Source organism: Mesoplodon mirus (genome assembly GCF_964341445.2).
Source record: "Mesoplodon mirus genome assembly, chromosome: 6".
NCBI classification, from domain to species: Eukaryota; Metazoa; Chordata; class Mammalia; order Artiodactyla; family Ziphiidae; genus Mesoplodon; species Mesoplodon mirus.
Genome location: NC_138982.1, coordinates 74,497,441 through 74,516,221, shown reverse-complemented (window position 1 = coordinate 74,516,221; position 18,781 = coordinate 74,497,441). Strand labels below are relative to the sequence as shown.

The 18,781-nt window shown below is 48.3% G+C and overlaps 1 protein-coding gene across 1 annotated transcript in view; it reads right to left on the bottom strand.

Moving 5' to 3' along the window:
• LOC309806869 (death-inducer obliterator 1-like) overlaps nt 1–7,048 on the bottom strand; it is a 63,128-nt gene extending 56,080 nt beyond the window's left edge. The window contains 1 exon segment of the mRNA XM_082625883.1: nt 6,872–7,048. The gene's annotated coding sequence lies outside the window, so the exon portion shown is untranslated.
• Between the last annotated feature and the right edge of the window lie 11,733 nt (nt 7,049–18,781).

The following is an 18,781-nucleotide window of genomic DNA, read 5'->3' as shown; positions in this document are numbered from 1 at the left end:
GCCCCCCTCATTCCACTTTTTGACGTTATGAATCTGATGACTCTAGGTACTTCATGTAAGTGGAATCATACAGTATTTGTCTTTTTGTGTCTGCCTTTTCCCGGTCAGCAGCCTGTTTTGGAGGTCCATCTATATTGTGAGGCATGTGTCAGAACTTCATTCCTTTTCATGGCTGAATAGTAATCCATTGGCTGTACAGACATTCTGCTTATCCATTCGTCTGTTGATTGGATTGTTTCCACCTTTTGGTGACTATGAATAAAGCGGCTACGAACACTGGTATACAAATATCTGTTTCAGTCCCTGCTTTCTATTCTTCTGGGTAATTCCTATTCTTTTGGGTCATATGGTAATTCTGTGTTTCACTTTTTGAGGAACCACCAGCTGCACCATTTTACATTCCCACCAGCAATCCCGAGGGCTGCAATTTCTCCACATCCTCACCAACACTTGTTATTTTCTTTTCTAAGAGCCACAGCCAATGGGTGTGAACTGCTATCTCACATCCATTAAAGTGCTTTTGATTTGCATTTCCCTGATCATTAGTGATGTTGAGCATCTTTTCATGTGCTTATTGGCCATGTGCTTATCTTCTGTGGAGAAATGTCTATTCAAGTCCTTTGCCCATTTTTGAATTGTGCTGCCTCTTTGTTGCTGGACTACAATAGGTTTATATTTAATTTGTGTCCAGGAAGGGAAGTATAAGCGCTCTCTCTGCTGCCACTGCACTGACTTCTGAGTCATCTGGAACGGCTGGAGCACTCCACCTGTCCACACGCTAAGTGGCATCCCAACCAAGGCCATCTGCCATTTGCAACAACTGTCTACGCTCAGAAGCTATATCTGCACATAAATACATTCTAATTTCCTTCCCCAAATTTAAAAGATTTTCGGGCCTCCCTGGTGGCGCAGTGGTTGAGAGTCCGCCTGCCGATGCAGGGGATACGGGTTCGTGCCCCGGTCTGGGAGGATCCCATATGCCGCGGAGCGGCTGGGCCCGTGAGCCACGGCCGCTGGGCCTGCGCATCCGGAGCCTGTGCTCCGCAACGGGAGAGGCCACAACAGTGAGAGGCCCGCATACCGCAAAAAGAATAGGAAAAAAAAAATAAATAAATAAAAGATTTTCAACGGGTCTTAATGCAATGTAAGATGAACCATGGTTTGATATATTGGTGTCTATATTCTGACACCCAAAGCCCAACTATAAAATATTTGCCTATATTGGAGAAGGTAGAATTTACCTTTGAGAATACCTAAATAGAAGTCCGAAGGAAGACAAGAATCATCTCTCAGATGTAAGAAAGTACTTCAAGAGATTTTCTAAACAATCGTCATAAAATGAGGTGGATAGCCCTGGGCACCCGTCTTTATTTTGAATACTTCTGCCAGCAGTGGGGTTAAGGTGTGGCTCAGTCTAGACTCTCACGAGGTCCCTGCGACTCAGTTCATGGGAACTTGGGGTGACCGTGAAAGAGGGAGACAAGTGGACACCTCCCGCCCTTGACTGCCTCAAAGGGAAGCTGGTAATTGTTACTCTGCTCTCTCAAGTAGCGTCTATTTCAATGAAACTTAAGTGAAATAGCTGAGTTTGAAGGGATTTTTACAACTCATCAGACACCCTGAGATGACCTCTGGTCAAAGTTGGATATTCACATTAAATTTGTAAATAGGAGAAGGTCAATAATAAAAACTATTTTTCGTAGGAAAAAGAAAGACTGTTCCAATTACATGTCAAGAAATTATACCAGGAAGTCAGGAAGAGGAAGAAAACTGGTGTCATCTGTACAGAGAGACGAGAGACTTAAAGGAAAAGGGTTAATGAAACCAAGAGGGGTGACAAACTTCGGGGCCCAGGTGGGAGGGTGTGCCCCCGACACTCAGCCACGCTGAGAGCCCCACAGAGATGGGACAAGGCCAGTCACGGCGGGAGATGCCACGGGGGCTCTCAGAACCACAGGTCTGACAGACAAGAGAGGACAGGAAAGGCCTGAACCACAATTCGTAACCTCAACCTAATAAACATACAGAATTCGCCTAACAGAGAATGCACATCCTTTCCAAATAAACACAGAATTTTAAAAAATTGACCACATAAGAGGTCACAATGGAAGTCTCAACAAGATTTTTAAAACTGCCATCTTCACTGATCACAATGTGATAAATAAATGGGAGGAATAGATAAAATGCTGTCCTTACAAAGAACAGTCTTATCTGCAAAACGGAAACAGACTCACAGACATAGAGAACAGACTGGTGGTTGTCAAGGGGGTGGGGGTGGGGGATTGATGGAGTGGGAGCTTGGGGTTAGCAGATGCAAACTATTACATATAGGATGGATAAACAAGGTCCTAACCCTATATAGGGTTACAGTTCCCTGTATAGCACAGGGAACTATATTCAGTATCCTGTGATAGACCATAATGGAAAAGAATATGAAAAAGAATGTATGTATGTATGTATATATACATATATATATATATATATATACGTGTGTGTATATATATGTGTATACACATATATATACACCTGAGTCACTTGGCTCTACAGCAGAAATTAACACAACATTGTGAATCAACTATACTTCAATAAAATAAATTTAAAATAAAAAGGACAGAATTCCTACTGCACAGGAAAGGGAGAAGCAATAGTACGGCTGCACCTGGTAACTGGGGCTGGTGTGCAAGGACAAGTGGGTGCGGGGCGGCCCCCAGCCCCTCTTCAGGTGGAGGAGGGAAGACAAAGCAGGGGGGCAGCGCCACCGTCCTGCCCAATGACTCTGATGGTGACACGACAGAGGAGAGGGGAGCACTGCCCCAGAGAGTGAGAGACTGCCCCACAGCCCCAGAGCCTGGCTAGGGTTCAAGGTCATGAACCCAAAATGTCACCTCACAACAACTGTGTCACCAGTGATCCTGGATTGGGGCTGGACGGGGGAAAATGGTGTAGAGGATGTTATTGGGACACGAGGCAAAATTTGAATTACATAAGAGTATTACAGCAATGTGAAGTGTCCCGATTTGGGCCATTGTATTCTGGTTATGTAAGATAATGTAATATTCTTGAAAATCACACACTGAAGTGTTTGGGTATCAAGGGGCATGGTGCCCACAGTTTACCATCAAATGGTTGAGACTGCGAGAGACAGAACAAATGGGGCAAAATGTGAACAACTGGGGGTTCTGGGTAAAGCTGGGTGGGCACACAAGGAGCTCTTAGCACTCATCTTGGAATTTTCCTGCAAGTTTAAAATTCTATAAAAATTTTAATTACCATAAATAAATACAACGAATCATCTAAATCCTGGGTTCTACAGGCACCTGTCTGGCCCAATCTCTTCACAATCTCAGTGCCGTAGTAGAAACTGTGGGGTAGGAAGGACTGCTATAGCTTAGAGACAGAAAAACGTCACTGAAGGCAACACAGGAGCATGGCTGGGTGCTGGTTTGGAAAAACACGCAGCCATAAAAGTCACCTTTAGAACATCTGGGGGACATGGGAATACGGACTGGGTAGTAGATGGTACGAGACAATGACTATCGACCTTGTGAGGTGTGAAAACGGCACTGGCGTTACGTGGGCGACGCAGGCGTAAATATTTAGAGGTGACGGGTCATGGCATCTGTCATTGTCTTTGAAACTGTGCTGTGCGCGTGCACGTGTGTGTTAAACATGGTAAATGTTGACGGCTCAGACTAGGTGAGGGGAGGGCAGGTGTTCAGTGAACTCTGTGCTCATTAGAAAAATAAAACAAAGCGAACCACCTGCTAGCAGACTCGTTTACTCATTCTCAACTTCTCCACCTGACGCCTCCTGGGCACTGAAAACCTAGCCCGTCGGACACAGAACGTGGATTCCGCCCCACCCCATCCTGCTCGTCCACACATCCTCCCATCTCAGGAAACGGCGCCACCCGCCCACCTGCTCCAGCCACACGCCCCACCGTGATCCCCACTTCCTCCGCCCAGCAGCCCTACATCCAGCACCGCGGGCCCTGGCCAGTCTCAGCAGAGCGGCTGCGGCCTCTGACCAGGGTCTGTCTCTCCACTCCTGCCCACCCCCAACCTCTCCTCCTGGAGTCCCGTCTCCCTTTTGCACAGCAGGGAGAGCCATCTTTGCAGCCTGTCAACCAGACCCCACACCGGGATGGAGGTGGTCCATTCACCCTCGACCTCTTAGCCACTTCCCTCCAGCCCACGGGGTCTCTGTCTTATTCAAGGTGCCCCCAGTGTCTGGGACACAAGCCTGGGTAGAGTCGGAACAGACCTGTGGGATGACATGTGGACTGAAATAATTTAGGAAAATCACGGAAGACTTTTGTGTATCACATCTTTCAAAATGTTCATGCAAGGAAGAGGGGGAAAGTCACTAAGGAAACAGGAAGGACACAAGGGTTTAAGCTACCTACATTCTAATTCCCCCCCAAATTGCTACTGACGTCACTTCAGCCTGTTTCCTGATGGGTCTTGTAATCCGACCCAGAAACAATCTACAACTTCAATGTAACTAAATTTCACAAATATTCAGGAAGCCTAAGACACATAAAAATTAATGGCCGGAAGTTTTTAACCCATTTAATCTTTGAGTAGAGATAGTGACAGTTAAGTTTTTTTATTGCTGTAAACACCTTCAGCATATTTGAAGGAATCATATAAATAAGAGTTTACCACTATTACGTACACACAGCCAACCATTAAATCATTGTTTTAAAAAGAAAAGCTTTATTTTTTTACAATAAACCAAGTCTATCGCTAAAAATTAATGTTAAAGAGTAACCACACTATAAATAACCAGAAATGATCCAATCAGCACAAACTGCACACAGGGATCGCTTTCAAAGGCAACTAAATATACAAGGAAAATAAGGAACTTGACGAACTTACGAAATACACAAGATGGAAATGCCCATAGGCACAGAAAAGGGAAACGGAGAAGACAAACTCTTAGCACTCAGCCCCAGGGGCCTCACTCCAGGCGGCCTGGGGCGCTCGGCCGGCCGCTGCCCCAGGATCTAGATACGGAAGGCTCTTTTGCAAAAGGTTCCACGTTTACAGTGCCAGCCTCAGCTCGGTTCTCTAACCAGGCCCGTGCTGCGGTCAATGGCAGCGACTACACGACAGCCAGGACCAGCAGCAAAACCCGGACGCTCTTCACTAAGGCCTCATCTACAGCGGCCAGCCCCACTTCAGTGGCCCACTAAGCCCAGTTGCGCTCCCTGGAAAGTTTCCTGTTTACTTCTCCTGGGCCAGGAGCAAGGACCAGGTCCAAGTCTCTAGACCAAGGATGGACCCAAACCCCCTGAAACTGGAAGCAAAATTGTGTGTGCGTTTCTTCTGGGCAGGACATTCTTTCACTCACCTGCCCTCCAGGTGCCAAGAAAGTCACAGAAGCTAGGATTCACAGCTTTGATCCTCCAGGGGTCCCGGTTCATAAAGGACCACAGGCTACCAGCCGGTTAATATCCCCAAACCTGGTCTTTTTAGGGATGATTTACATCACAACTGGAGTCTTAGACCATCTTTAACTTTTACGTATTACCTTCAGATAATACGGCCCTTGTTTCTATTTCCCCACCTGTACGCTCAGAACTTTAGAGCAACTTTCTAAGGTAACAACAACAGCAGGAATTCACTAGATGCTCTGTAACTGCAGGCACTGGGCCAGACACTACATTTCAGCTCCTTTACTTCCTGTGTCCCATCTACGCACTAGGTAATATACCTATCTTATAGACGAGAGACTCAGGTGGAGAGGTAAAGAATGTGTAGGAAGTTGTTAAACTAGGGAAGAGCAGAGCAAGAATTTAAACTTTTACCGTCAACACGTAGTACATATAAGGCTTTTTTTCAGACGGTAGGTGCTCAGCAAATGTTTATTAAATAAATATAAACCATGCCCATTATGATTCACGGTGAGTTCAGTGATGCCCATCACTTGGCGTGTATGTGCGGACACACCCTTAGGAAAGGGATCTAGCTGCCTAGCTTTAATATATCCCTTTAAAGAAATAAATTTCCACCGCTCCACACTGTAGGTTCAGAGATGAATATTTGTCTTGCTCAATGCTCTATTTCCTGAGCCTAAAACAGAAACCGGTACAAAGTACTCAATAAATGACTAAGTTAATTAACTCTATGTTAGGGAATCATCCCGTACCCAGCTATAACAGAAAAAGTAACCACCTGTTGCTTCTACACAGAACAGCACAGATAAAACAACTTATATAAGCTGTAACTTCCTCCTTCTTCAATATCCTTAAAAGAACCAAGCAAAACGGAGTAACCCAGTGTGCAGGCGGACTCCCTCCCAGGAAGGGGGCCCCGGCCAGCACCTGGGAACTTAGATTTCGGGGGGGTTCCCACCACCATTGGTCACTGGCTTATGCTAAACACCAGCTTTCCTTCTGGGCGTCTGGGATTTGGCCGCGTGCCACCTAGGGAATACCCCCCCACAACCAGCCCCCAGTAGGATCCATGGCCCCGAGTCTCTAAGGAGCTTTGCTGTCCGGGAACATGTCACCAGTGCTGGGGGGTGACAGGCATCCTGAGTGGCTCCACTGAGAGGTGTTCTGGGGAGCTGGCGCCTGGGGCCCCTAGACCTCTCCCCATGCGCCTCTGCTGACTTTGCTGGGTTCTTTGCCCAAAATAAATCAAAGCCATGAGTCCTCTTAACGAATCTTCAAACCTGGGGGTGGTCTTGGCTACCCCCATCCACCTAGCAAAGCAAGGTGACCACTGACTCTTGCCAGCTTTCCCTCCCTTGAACACAGAAGTGCCTGCACCATTGTTTTCTACAAAAAGGTGCCTGTTACCAGCACTGACTCTCATCAGCTTGGCGTCTAGGACAACTGTATACCACCGACAGCACGCATTACCTTCTATCTCTTTCCATGCGGTTGTGCCTCTCCCTCCGCTGGGACCTGCCCCGCGGGGGCCCGCTCTGCCTCTGCTCCCCGAGGGCGGCCTGGGGCGACTCCACCGACGGCCAAGCACCCTGCGCTGCTGTGGAGCCTTCACCCACATTCCGGAGCTCTCCAAGGGTTCTTCGTTCTATGTTTGTGTCCAACTGATGTATCCTACTCCGACTCCTCTTATTTCTTGCTTGTTTACATAGCGCTTCTTCTTTGCAAAAGAAGGAAAAAGTGGTATTTTAATTGTTCGGTTCTTCTAAACTTACCCTCGTGAATGCTGAATATATCTTTTGGTATTTTCGATCCAAGATATAAACATGAATGGGTAAGGAGCACACAGAACCAAACAAGAAGCGCTCCAAAATTCCACAGAAACATCCGGCACAAGGCTCTAGGTTTCAAACTATACAGCTGAACATAAACTAAATTAAAACACCCCAGAGGGCTTTCCTGGTGGCGCAGTGGCTGAGAGTCCGCCTGCTGATGCAGGGGACACGGGTTCATGCCGCGGTCCGGGAAGATCCCACGTGCCGTGGAGCGGCTGGGCACGTGAGCCATGGCCAATGAGCCTGCGAGTCCGGAGCCTGTGTGCCGCAACGGGAGAGGCCACAACAGTGAGAGGCCCACGTACCGCAAAAAAAAAAAACACCCCAGGTATTATGTAATCAATACAGCTTATACAGCAATACAATCAAAAGTCCCCCTTTTAAATCAAGAGCCATTTTAACTGTCATCTATGAATAAAAAAAACAAGAAGTTGTTTGATTTTTCTGATACTCAGAATGGGAAAAAAAAAAACAAACCTAGAAATATTTTCTCCAAAAGATTTTCTTGAGATGCAATTATTCTAAGATGACAACTGATATTCTAACTGCAATGCTCAGAAGAGGACAGAACCTAAGTGGTTTAGGATTAAACACGCCCTCACCTTACAAGTGAGATTCCCCCCACAAAAGGAGTAATCACGTCATAGCTTTGACCTGTGCTACAGAACTATGTCAAATTTCTATCACAGTACAGCAGGCGTCTAATAAGTGCCTGTGGTGATGTGCATTCCCGAGGTACCGTACAAAGCCAAACCCTCTACGGTGAAAGAATCACTTAACACACATTTTAGAATGGTGATAGCTTTTCAAAAGACATAGAGAGGAATTCACAAGTATTGGTAATATTTTGGTTCCTCAGCTGAGTAGTCAGTACAGGGACTATTTTAATTTTAACCTTTATACCTTACAAATGCTCACATATACTTTCACGAGCAATGTCGTAAGAACAATGGAAAATTAATCACTGGCGTGGGAGAAAGAAGGAGAGCTCCATCCCTACCCTGTCTTTATCAGCTCTTGAAAAGCTGAGTGTAAGCTGTGTTATTGTTGGATAACTCGAAAAAGAATGTTTTCCGGGAAAAACGGATTGAGGGTTAACATCAGGGGTAAGCAAAGTTTGCCTTCAGAAGTTTCTTTCTTTCTAAGACTTTCTGTATCACCTTATGGCCTCTTGCTCCCAACTCAATCCTTTGCCCATCTGCAGATGGTCCCCTAAAGCTCTGAGCGGATTTCAGACTCCTGCCTCACTCATGAAGTATGAAATAAGAGAAAAAAAAAAAAAAAAAACCCTAAATTTGCTGTCAGTATCGAAAATGTACCTAAGTCTATCATGTTTCTGTTTAAGGAGGTTACTGTTAAGAAAAAGCAGCCCCTAAACTCAACGTTTCCAGGCCAAGGATAAACGTGATGTTCAAAATTCGCAAGGATGTTCCAAGTGAGGTGACTGGGCAGAGGGACAGAAGGATTCCTAAGATGCAAGCAGGCTTCCCAGATCCTTTCATTGGTTTATAAACCACCGCTCTCCCCTCCCCCACCCGTGGCCAAAAAAAAAGGGGGGGGACAGAGACATCAGGCAGGAGGAGAAAGCACCTGCCAGCTTCTGTTTTATCGCTTACCTCCTACTTTAATCCGAACCTGCTCAGGCAAAGCTTTGTTTCTACTACCCAAAGTCTGTTTAGTGGATTCAATTTACTTCTGATAACAGAAAGAAAATGCTCTCGGCAATCCAATATCCTGATGCTTGGTAGCTTCAAGTACACAACGTGAGTTACTAGAACTCTGGAAAACAGTGAAGCAACAGCAACGTTATCAACAGGTGACAATCTCCTCTCTACGCACAAATAAAAGGCACTTAAATAGAAGTAACGTCAAAGTTATTCACATGAACTTGAAGAACTTTAGGTGCACGACGGATTTTTAAATATCCCCGAACCACATAAATACTCTCGATTTTAACAAGTTATCGAGCTCAATGAAAGAAAGAAACATCCTTGGGACCTAACTAAAATACAATTTCTCCATTTAACACAAAAGAGCAAAGCTTCGCAAATCTTTCTCCCTACCTGTGTTTGTGAAAGATTACAATTTCCACTAGTAGAGCAACTCTTTGCAGTAAACAGAGGGCATGTAGATTGAAGAGCAGTAGCTGCAGCAGCGGTTTTGTTGTTCACTAATGTTCTACAGTTCTTTTGTGGCTGATGAAGTGGAACATTCATTAATTCGGAGGGATGGCGAGTAAGAGTTACCAAACTGCCAAGACAAGAGAAACCCAGAAGCACATGAAGAGTATGTGGCAGGTAAGTTTCCTGAAACACCACAATCACTAACACTTGATTTTCTGGATAGGAACTCGAAGCTGTTACCATGAATGCCCCCCATCACGGAAATCTCTACAAAACAATTATCAGCTAGTGTTGTAGGGGACAAGTTCAAACTTTCTTCCTCACATTGGAAGGTGTGGCTGTGTGTCATCTTTTAGTTACACCTCCCTTCCCATTACACTTCTGACACCCATCTCTGCTTTTTTTTGGCCATCCTCCAAAATCTGACGACTATGGGCAAAATGGGGAAAACTACAGGGTGGGGACACACAGAAAGCTGAGGAGACACCCTAGCAGACAGGCTACTCCTCTCCGATAGTTGTTGCTGCGAGATCACTTATGGGCTGGCAGTCTGGCTCAAGGATGAAGCTGCATTTTACACTCAAAGCCTCACAACATGACGTCTGTCCTCCCAGGGGATGCATCTGTGCAAGATCAGGTCAGCCTCAACCTGAGTCAACAGACCGGGAAGCAGAGGTCTCTCCTGACATTTAGGTGGGCGATTTGGGGACAAAACCTTTCTTCCTCAGGAACATGTGTGCACTCACCTCAACTCCTCTCTCTTCCACATGCACACGCAGAGCGCACGCCGCAAAGGTAATGCTGCAGGCTGTGCACTTGATATCTGCTTGCTGTGCCTGCACAGAGCACACAAACTTTCAGCTCAGCCTCCAGACCCACTGAGGTCTGCTCCCTGTTAAGATGCAAGCTGCAGTGAGGCCGCTGGCCTCTGCAGAAAACCCTGGTCTACATCCACACCGAGGCTGGTGCTTCTCTGCACAGGACCCTGGTCTACACCCTGATCCAGCCGGGCCCGCTCCCTGGGGCATGCACCCACTGGTTGAGCGCCATGCCAGGCTCGGGGGGATCCGCACCGCGCGGGGCTGGCGGGGGCTCGGCTGCTATGCTGTTGAAGCCGTCCTCCAGGCGGACGCGCACCGCCGACTTGGCCCGCACCTCGGTCGCGCCCTCCACGTTCTCCTTGCCGGCGCCGTCGGGCGCCTTGGGCCGGGGTGCGCCGGCGCCCGGCCCGTCGGCGCCCGGCGTCTTCTCGGCGGCGCGGGGCGCGCCCGCCTCGCTCAGCAGCATCATGCGCAGCTCCTGGAAGTCGATGTGGCCCAGGCACTGGTTGGCGCCCGCGAAGCCACCATCGGCCAGCGCAGGCGGCACAGCACCGGGTACACGGGCGGCGCGACCCCGCCGCCGCGCCCACGGCCGCAGCGAAGCCCCCCGCCGCTGCGCCCGGCGCCGCCGCCGCCAGGAAGCAAGAGTTGACGCGCGTCTCCAGCTCGCCGGCGGCCGCCGCCGCCTCCATGTGCGAGTAGAGGATGTGCTGCAGCTGCATGTACTCGATCTCCGTCATCTCCACAAGGCTCAGGTCGCTGGTCCTGAAACTCAGCCCCGCCTCGCCGAGCGCCGCGTCCGCGCCCTCGGGGCCCGCCGGCCCGCCCGCCTGCGGCGCCTCCTGCTGCCCGGGGCCCGACAGGCCTGCGCCAAAGGCGTGTGGCGCGCGGGCGGGCCGGCTGGGCCAGGCCGGGCCAGGCCGGGCGGCCGGGTACGCAGACACCGACGGCCGCGGCGGGCCTGCGCCGCCCGCCCGCAATGGCGGACCCTCCCCGGCCCCACCTCGCCCCGCCCCGCCCCGCCCCGCCCGGAGGCCCCACCCCGAGGGCGGCCCACACCCACCGCCCGCCCCGCCCCCGCCGCGGCGCCCCGTCCCGAGCTGCGCGCACATGTAGGGGGCGCGGCGTTCTGCTGGCGGGGGCGCGGCGCGCGGGTCCAGGCCGTCCAAGTCCAGTGCCTGAGGGGCCAGACCACCCGGGTCGAGTGTCCGCAGGGCCGGGCCGCCCGGATCCCAATGTCCAAGGGGCCAGACGCCCGAGTCCAGTGTCCGAGGGTCAGACACACCTGGGTCGAGTGTCCGCGGGGCCGCCCGGGGCCTGGCCGGGTATCAGGGCGCACGCAAGAGACACCTCTCTAGGTAACGCTTCACCACCAGTCCACGTATCCACGGGGTGCCCTGCGGTCCCCCCCTTCTCGGGACACGAGGCCTGCAGTAAGCCCGAACAGTAGACAGCTGAGACAGCGGCCCCAAATACAGGTGTGACAAGGCAGGCTGTACGGAGGTGAAAACTCAGGCAGGTAAATCAATACACGTGGTGCACGGTTCCTCCTAGAACCGGCAGGGCTCGTGTAATCAATGCACTGGACAAACACTGGCCACTGATGAGCTGGAATGCACGTGCCATGTGGGTTCATCCTTTTAAAGTGCGCTCTTCAGTGGTAGTGTGTTCACATGCCATCACCACAACCAGTTTTCGAACATTTTCATCACCCCAAAGAATCCCATACCCATTAGCACTCCCTAAACACTAACCTTCTTTTTGTCCCTATGGGTTTGCCAACCCTGGGTACGTCCTATAAATGGTAGCATAGAAGAGGTGGTCTGTAGAAGAATTATTTTTGCAGGCTCAAAATGATGACTGTACCCACCTCTCACCCTTACCCCCATCTCAACCACTGGCTGTTTTCTGTATGGGAACCACGTGCTTTAAAGAAAGGCCTGTGATTTAGGCACAGTTTTCTTCCATCAGGCTCTGAATCGCTCATTCTGTCAGAGCTCAGACATCTATGGAGTGCTATTCATTTCTTCTGCAGTATCTTTTCTTTGAACAATGTAAGATCATCCTGCACTTCCCTGGAGGACCGTGCTTCCGCTGCAGGGGGTGCAGGTTCAATCCCTGGTAGGGGAACGAAGATCTCACGTGCCACGTGGCACAGCCAAAAAACTTTCACAAAAAAAAAAGTAAAAAGACAAAATATATATAAATTTGCTTTTCTTTTTGTCGACTTAATATGTCCCCAGTAGGATAACGATGGACCACTTACTCAAGAAAAGGTATCAGGTGTGGGGGGGGGGAAAAGAGCACTTTTTCTCACACCTAACATAAAAAGTAGTTTCAGGTCATCGAAATACCTACATTTAAAAAGAAAATTATACAACTACTAAATATATAGAATGATATCGATAAAATCTTTGAGAAGATTCTAAGCGTGACATCAACACAGACCGTAATGTGCACAGGCTCGCCCTGGGGATCTTGTTTAAAAGCAGATTCTAATTCAGCAGGCCTAGGTGGGACCCGGAATGCCACCTTTCTAAGGAGGCCCCAGCTGACGTGTGTGCAGCTGATCAGTTGACCCCACTTTGAGCAGCAAAATCACGCAGTATGGTGAAATTTACAATGTTTCCAAAAGAAAATAAAATCAAGATTATGTGCGACTTGGTTTTTCGCTTATTGGAAATAAAGACCTTTGGCACCTACATTGTTTTCTGTGTTTCTTGATTTGGGCGGATCCCTTGCAGATAACAGTTTTTGAGCCCTCTTTTATTTAGACATGAAACGTGAGAATGATCTGGCTTTAGTGGGACTTATTTTATAAATAAAATGTGAAGAAAATATAAAACATGTTTTTTTCAAACTCTAAACGTGGCTCCAAGTGGTTCTGGTGTAGCCCTCCAGGGGTAGCCCTCCTTAGCTGAGGACCCTGGCTGTAGGGTCAGGCAGAGCCCGGCGGAGCAGGTCAGGGCGGGAGAAAGGCCCCACCTGGGCTCCCCTGAGCTAAGAACTAAACATGCAGAACAATGAATCAATGAATAAGTAAACAGCATCATGGACCGATGCGAAGGGCTGGCTTTCGAGAACAGGAGGAGCTGCTCTGTGGACAGGCCATCGTGCAGGGGGAGACCCCCAGTGGGTGGCAAAGTCAGTTTAGTGGCTCCGGACTAACGGCCAGAGACCCAAGCACAGCATCCGTGTGAGCCTCAAGGAATGTGGGCAAGCGTCGGACATGACACCGCTGTACAAATATATGCATTCGGTGGAACCAGCAGGGCTGGATAGCAAAACCAGATAGAGAATAGAGACATTACAAGAAATTAAAACTACAAAGCAATATTGGACATGAACAGATAGGCACACATTCTTAACAAAAGCTTAGCAAATTGAATCCAACAAGATTTCTTAAAAGGAATAACTCATCGTAACCAAGTGGTGTTTATTCCAGGGATGCAAGTTTTGTTTACATTGGAAAATCAACCAATGTAAATTACTATATTCATAGAGCAAAGTGAAAACCCATATGATTACCTCAAAAATGAAAACAAAAAAGTGGCTGGCAAATCTAACATCCATTCCCGATAAAAATTCGGCAAACCAAGCATGGAGGGCAAGTTCCTCAACCTGATAAAGGGCGTACATGAAATTACCACACTTCACATCATACTTAAATGGCAAAAGACGGAATGTTTTCCCTCTCGATGAGGAAAAAGGAAAGATACCCACTGTCGCCACTTCTATTCAGCCTTGTGCTGGAGGGTCTGCTCGGCGTGACAGGGCAAGAGAAAGAAGAGCATGCAGGTGGGAAGACCAGAAGTGGAACTGTCTACTTTCTCCCTAGGCAGCACGATGACCTAGGGAGAAACTCCTACAGAACCTACACAAAAGCCAGTGAGTTCAGCGAGGTCGGAGAACATAACAACATCCTAATACCAGTCATGTTCCTATACAATAGCGGTGGACATGCAGACCCTGCAATTAAAGTACAGTAGCGCCTACCATCACTCAAGCGCACCCCGAGGTGTGAGTTTCACAGAATACGTATAGGACATGCATGTTGAATAGCATACGGGGTGCTTTCACTGCCCTAAAAATCCCGTGCTCTGCCTACCCAACCCTCTGCCCCTTTGCCCCCTGGCAGCTACCGATCCTCTTACTGTCTCCATAGTTCTGCCTTTTCCAGAGTGTCATAGAGGTGGCATCATGAGGCCTTTTCTGATTGGCTTCTTTCACTTAGTTAAATGCATTTCAGGTTCCTCTGTGTCTTTTCGTGGTTTGATAGCTGATTTCACTTAGTGCTGAATCACATTCCATTGTCTGTGTGGGACACCGTTTATTTATCCGTCACCTGCTGAAGGACATCTTGGTTGCTTCCAAGTTTTGGCAACTATGAATACAGCTGCTGTAAACATCCCTGTGCAGGCTTTTGTGTGGACATGGGTTTTAGCTCCTTTGGGTAGGTACCAGGGAGTGTGCTCCTGGAGCGTATGGTAAGCGGATGCTTAGTTTTGTAAGAAATAATCAAACCATCTTCCAAAGAGGCTGCACCATTCTGAATTCCCACTGGCGTGAACGAGAGCTCCTGTCATTCCGCATCCCCAGCCCCATCTGGTGTTGTCAGGGCTGCATGCTTTGGGCAGTCTACGAGGTGTGCTTGACGGCCTTTGGAAGACTCAGTTACTGTGCCGGCTAGGTGGCAACCCCGTGCGGGCCAGGGCGGGGGCGATGTCTCCCGGGACACGGTCTGGGCTCCGCAACCAGTGGTGCTCTTGCTCCAGGATTGCTGGATCTGGAATCAAGGGGTGCGAATGGGGTGGCCCCTCTCCCTATTACCTCTCCTGATGCCCCGCAGAATCTGTGCTTCTTGTCCTGTGACTCTCGGTTCTAGAGGGCTCAGTCCCGAGAGGAAGAGAGCTTCCTCGCGGGCACGCAGTGAGGCTTCCTGGGGCTGTCGGTGGAGGCTGTGGCCTGGCCACTTGGGACTCTTCAGGCCCAAAGCAGGGGTGGCAGTGCCCGACTGTCCAGCGTGAGGAGCCGGAGAACCCAGGTCCTCTTCATCCTCCAGGCTGGTGGACTGCCACACCGATGCCCTCGGGCCCGACGGCTGAGGCTCAGACCCGGCAGAAGCAAAGGTTTGGGTCACCCACCAGGCCACGAACTCCCAGCAGCTGCTCGGGGGCCCAGGGAGCGTGGACGGGTTCATGGAGGAGGGTCGTGGAGTGACGGCTGTGACAGCCGCGCCTCGTCCTGCTTCTGATGGAAACGTGCCCGCGTGTTTATCCACCGCACGCTTTTGTTTTCTCCTCCTTGCTCGTCCCTGGTCGCGTAGGATGCGACGGGAATGGCCGGCCTTATTCCCATGGTCTGCAGGACCGGGAAGACCGCCCAGAAGTGACGGGAGGTCCGGTCCCCTCTCCTGGGGGCGGGGACAGTGACGATGGGGGCGCCGCGTTGGGTGGGAGGTGAGTTTGTGCCTGTCTTCCTTTGGGAATTTGGCTCAAAGGGCGGCTGTAAGCAAGGCATGCAGGCACGCGGGGGGCCGAGATGATGGGTCCACTCACCCAAATTTGGGTCCACTCACCCACGCACAGTAAGGCCAATCTACTGACACTGGCTTGCAGTGAAAGAAAGTGCAGCTTTTATTGCGGGTGCCAAACAAGAACTTCAGGTCTTTTGAGCATTAGCTGCCCACACTGCTTGTTTGGCACCTGCAAGAAACGCTGAACTTTTTTTCACCGCAACTGGTGGCAGCAAATTGCCTTTACTGTGCGCAGGCAAGTGGACCCAAATAGCGTTCAGTACCATTCAGCCTCATCAATAAACAAACAGCAAGGAAAATAGGAAAGGGGAGCCATAACAGATTAAAAGGTATTTAAGAGCTATGAACCCAATGCCGTCTTTGGATACTGATTTAAGTAAGTCAACAGTAAAAAGACACTTGTGAGCCAATCAGAGAAATCTGGACAGGGATGGAGATTAAGGAAGATGATGATGACGTGATTGTGCTTTTAAACAGCCCTTTTCTTTTTAGAGATACATTTGTGAATCAAAATGATATGACATCTGGAAATGCTTTAAAAGAACTCAGTGACGGTGGGAGGATGGCGATGTATAGGTGAAACAAAGTTATGCCTGAAGCTGAGTTATTGCACACGGGAGTTCATTATTCTAGTCTCTCCGTTTTTGTGCATGTATACATTTCTGTAAGTTTTTGTTTTTAAGCACAGCGTTCCTACACAATTAAGTCTAAGTTTATATGTTTTTATTGCGGTAAAATATATATAACATAAAATTTGCCATTTTTTACCATTTGGAAGTGTACAATTCAGTGGCTTAAGTACATTCACAATGTTGTGTAAACATCACCGTTATCTATTTGCAGCACTTTCTCATCTCCCCAAACTCAAACTCTGTCCCTGTGAAACATGTTCCCTCCATCCATCTGCCTCCCCCAGTCTCTGGCCCCCCTCATTCCACTTTTTGATATTATGAATCTGATGACTCTAGGTACTTCATGTAAGTGGAATCATACAGTATTTGTCTTTTTGTGTCTGCCTTTTCCCAGTCAGCATCCTGTTTTGGAGGTCCATCTATAGTGTGAGGCATGTGTCAGAACTTCATTCCTTTTCATGGCTGAATAGTAATCCATTGGCTATACAGACATTCTGCTTATCCATTCGTCTGTTGATTGGATTGTTTCCACCACTTGGATTGTTTCCACCTTTTGGTGACTATGAATAAAGCGGCTACGAACACTGGTATACAAATATCTGTTTCAGTCCCTGCTTTCTATTCTTCTGGGTAATTCCTATTCTTTTGGATCATATGGTAATTCTGTGTTTCACTTTTTGAGGACCCACCAGCTGCACCATTTTACATTCCCACCAGCAATCCCGAGGGCTGCAATTTCTCCACATCCTCACCAACACTTGTTATTTTCTTTTCTAAGAGCCACAGCCAATGGGTGTGAACTGCTATCTCACATCCATTAACGTGCTTTTGATTTGCATTTCCCTGATCATTAGTGATGTTGAGCATCTTTTCATGTGCTTATTGGCCATGTGCTTATCTTCTGTGGAGAAATGTCTATTCAAGTCCTTTGCCCATTTTTGAATTGTGCTGCCTCTTTGTTGCTGGACTACAATAGGTTTATATTTAATTTGTGTCCAGGAAGGGAAGTATAAGCGCTCTCTCTGCTGCCACTGCGCTGACTTCTGAGTCATCTGGAACGGCTGGAGCACTCCACCTGTCCACACGCTAAGTGGCATCCCAACCAAGGCCATCTGCCATTTGCAACAACTGTCTATGCTCAGAAGCTATATCTGCACATGAATACATTCTAATTTCCTTCCCCCAATTTAAAAGATTTTCAACGGGTCTTAATGCAATGTAAGATGAACCATGGTTTGATATATTGGTGTCTATATTCTGACACCCAAAGCCCAACTATAAAATATTTGCCTATATTGGAGAAGGTAGAATTTACCTTTGAGAATACCTAAATAGAAGTCCGAAGGAAGACAAGAATCATCTCTCAGATGTAAGAAAGTACTTCAAGAGATTTTCTAAACAATCGTCATAAAATGAGGTGGATAGCCCTGGGCACCCGTCTTTATTTTGAATACTTCTGCCAGCAGTGGGGTTAAGGTGTGGCTCAGTCTAGACTCTCACGAGGTCCCTGCGACTCAGTTCATGGGAACTTGGGGTGACCGTGAAAGAGGGAGACAAGTGGACACCTCCCGCCCTTGACTGCCTCAAAGGGAAGCTGGTAATTGTTACTCTGCTCTCTCAAGTAGCGTCTATTTCAATGAAACTTAAGTGAAATAGCTGAGTTTGAAGGGATTTTTACAACTCATCAGACACCCTGAGATGACCTCTGGTCAAAGTTGGATATTCACATTAAATTTGTAAATAGGAGAAGGTCAATAATAAAAACTATTTTTCGTAGGAAAAAGAAAGACTGTTCCAATTACATGTCAAGAAATTATACCAGGAAGTCAGGAAGAGGAAGAAAACTGGTGTCATCTGTACAGAGAGACGAGAGACTTAAAGGAAAAGGGTTAATGAAACCAAGAGGGGTGACAAACTTCGGGGCCCAGGTGGGAGGGTGTGCCCCCGACACTCAGCCACGCTGAGAGCCCCACAGAGATGGGACAAGGCCAGTCACGGCGGGAGATGCCACGGGGGCTCTCAGAACCACAGGTCTGACAGACAAGAGAGGACAGGAAAGGCCTGAACCACAATTCGTAACCTCAACCTAATAAACATACAGAATTCGCCAAACAGAGAATGCACATCCTTTCCAAATAAACACAGAATTTTAAAAAATTGACCACATAAGAGGTCACAATGGAAGTCTCAACAAGATTTTAAAAACTGCCATCTTCACTGATCACAATGTGATAAATAAATGGGAGGAATAGATAAAATGCTGCCCTTACAAAGAACAGTCTTATCTGCAAAACGGAAACAGACTCACAGACATAGAGAACAGACTGGTGGTTGTCAAGGGGGTGGGGGTGGGGGATTGATGGAGTGGGAGCTTGGGGTTAGCAGATGCAAACTATTACATATAGGATGGATAAACAAGGTCCTAACCCTATATAG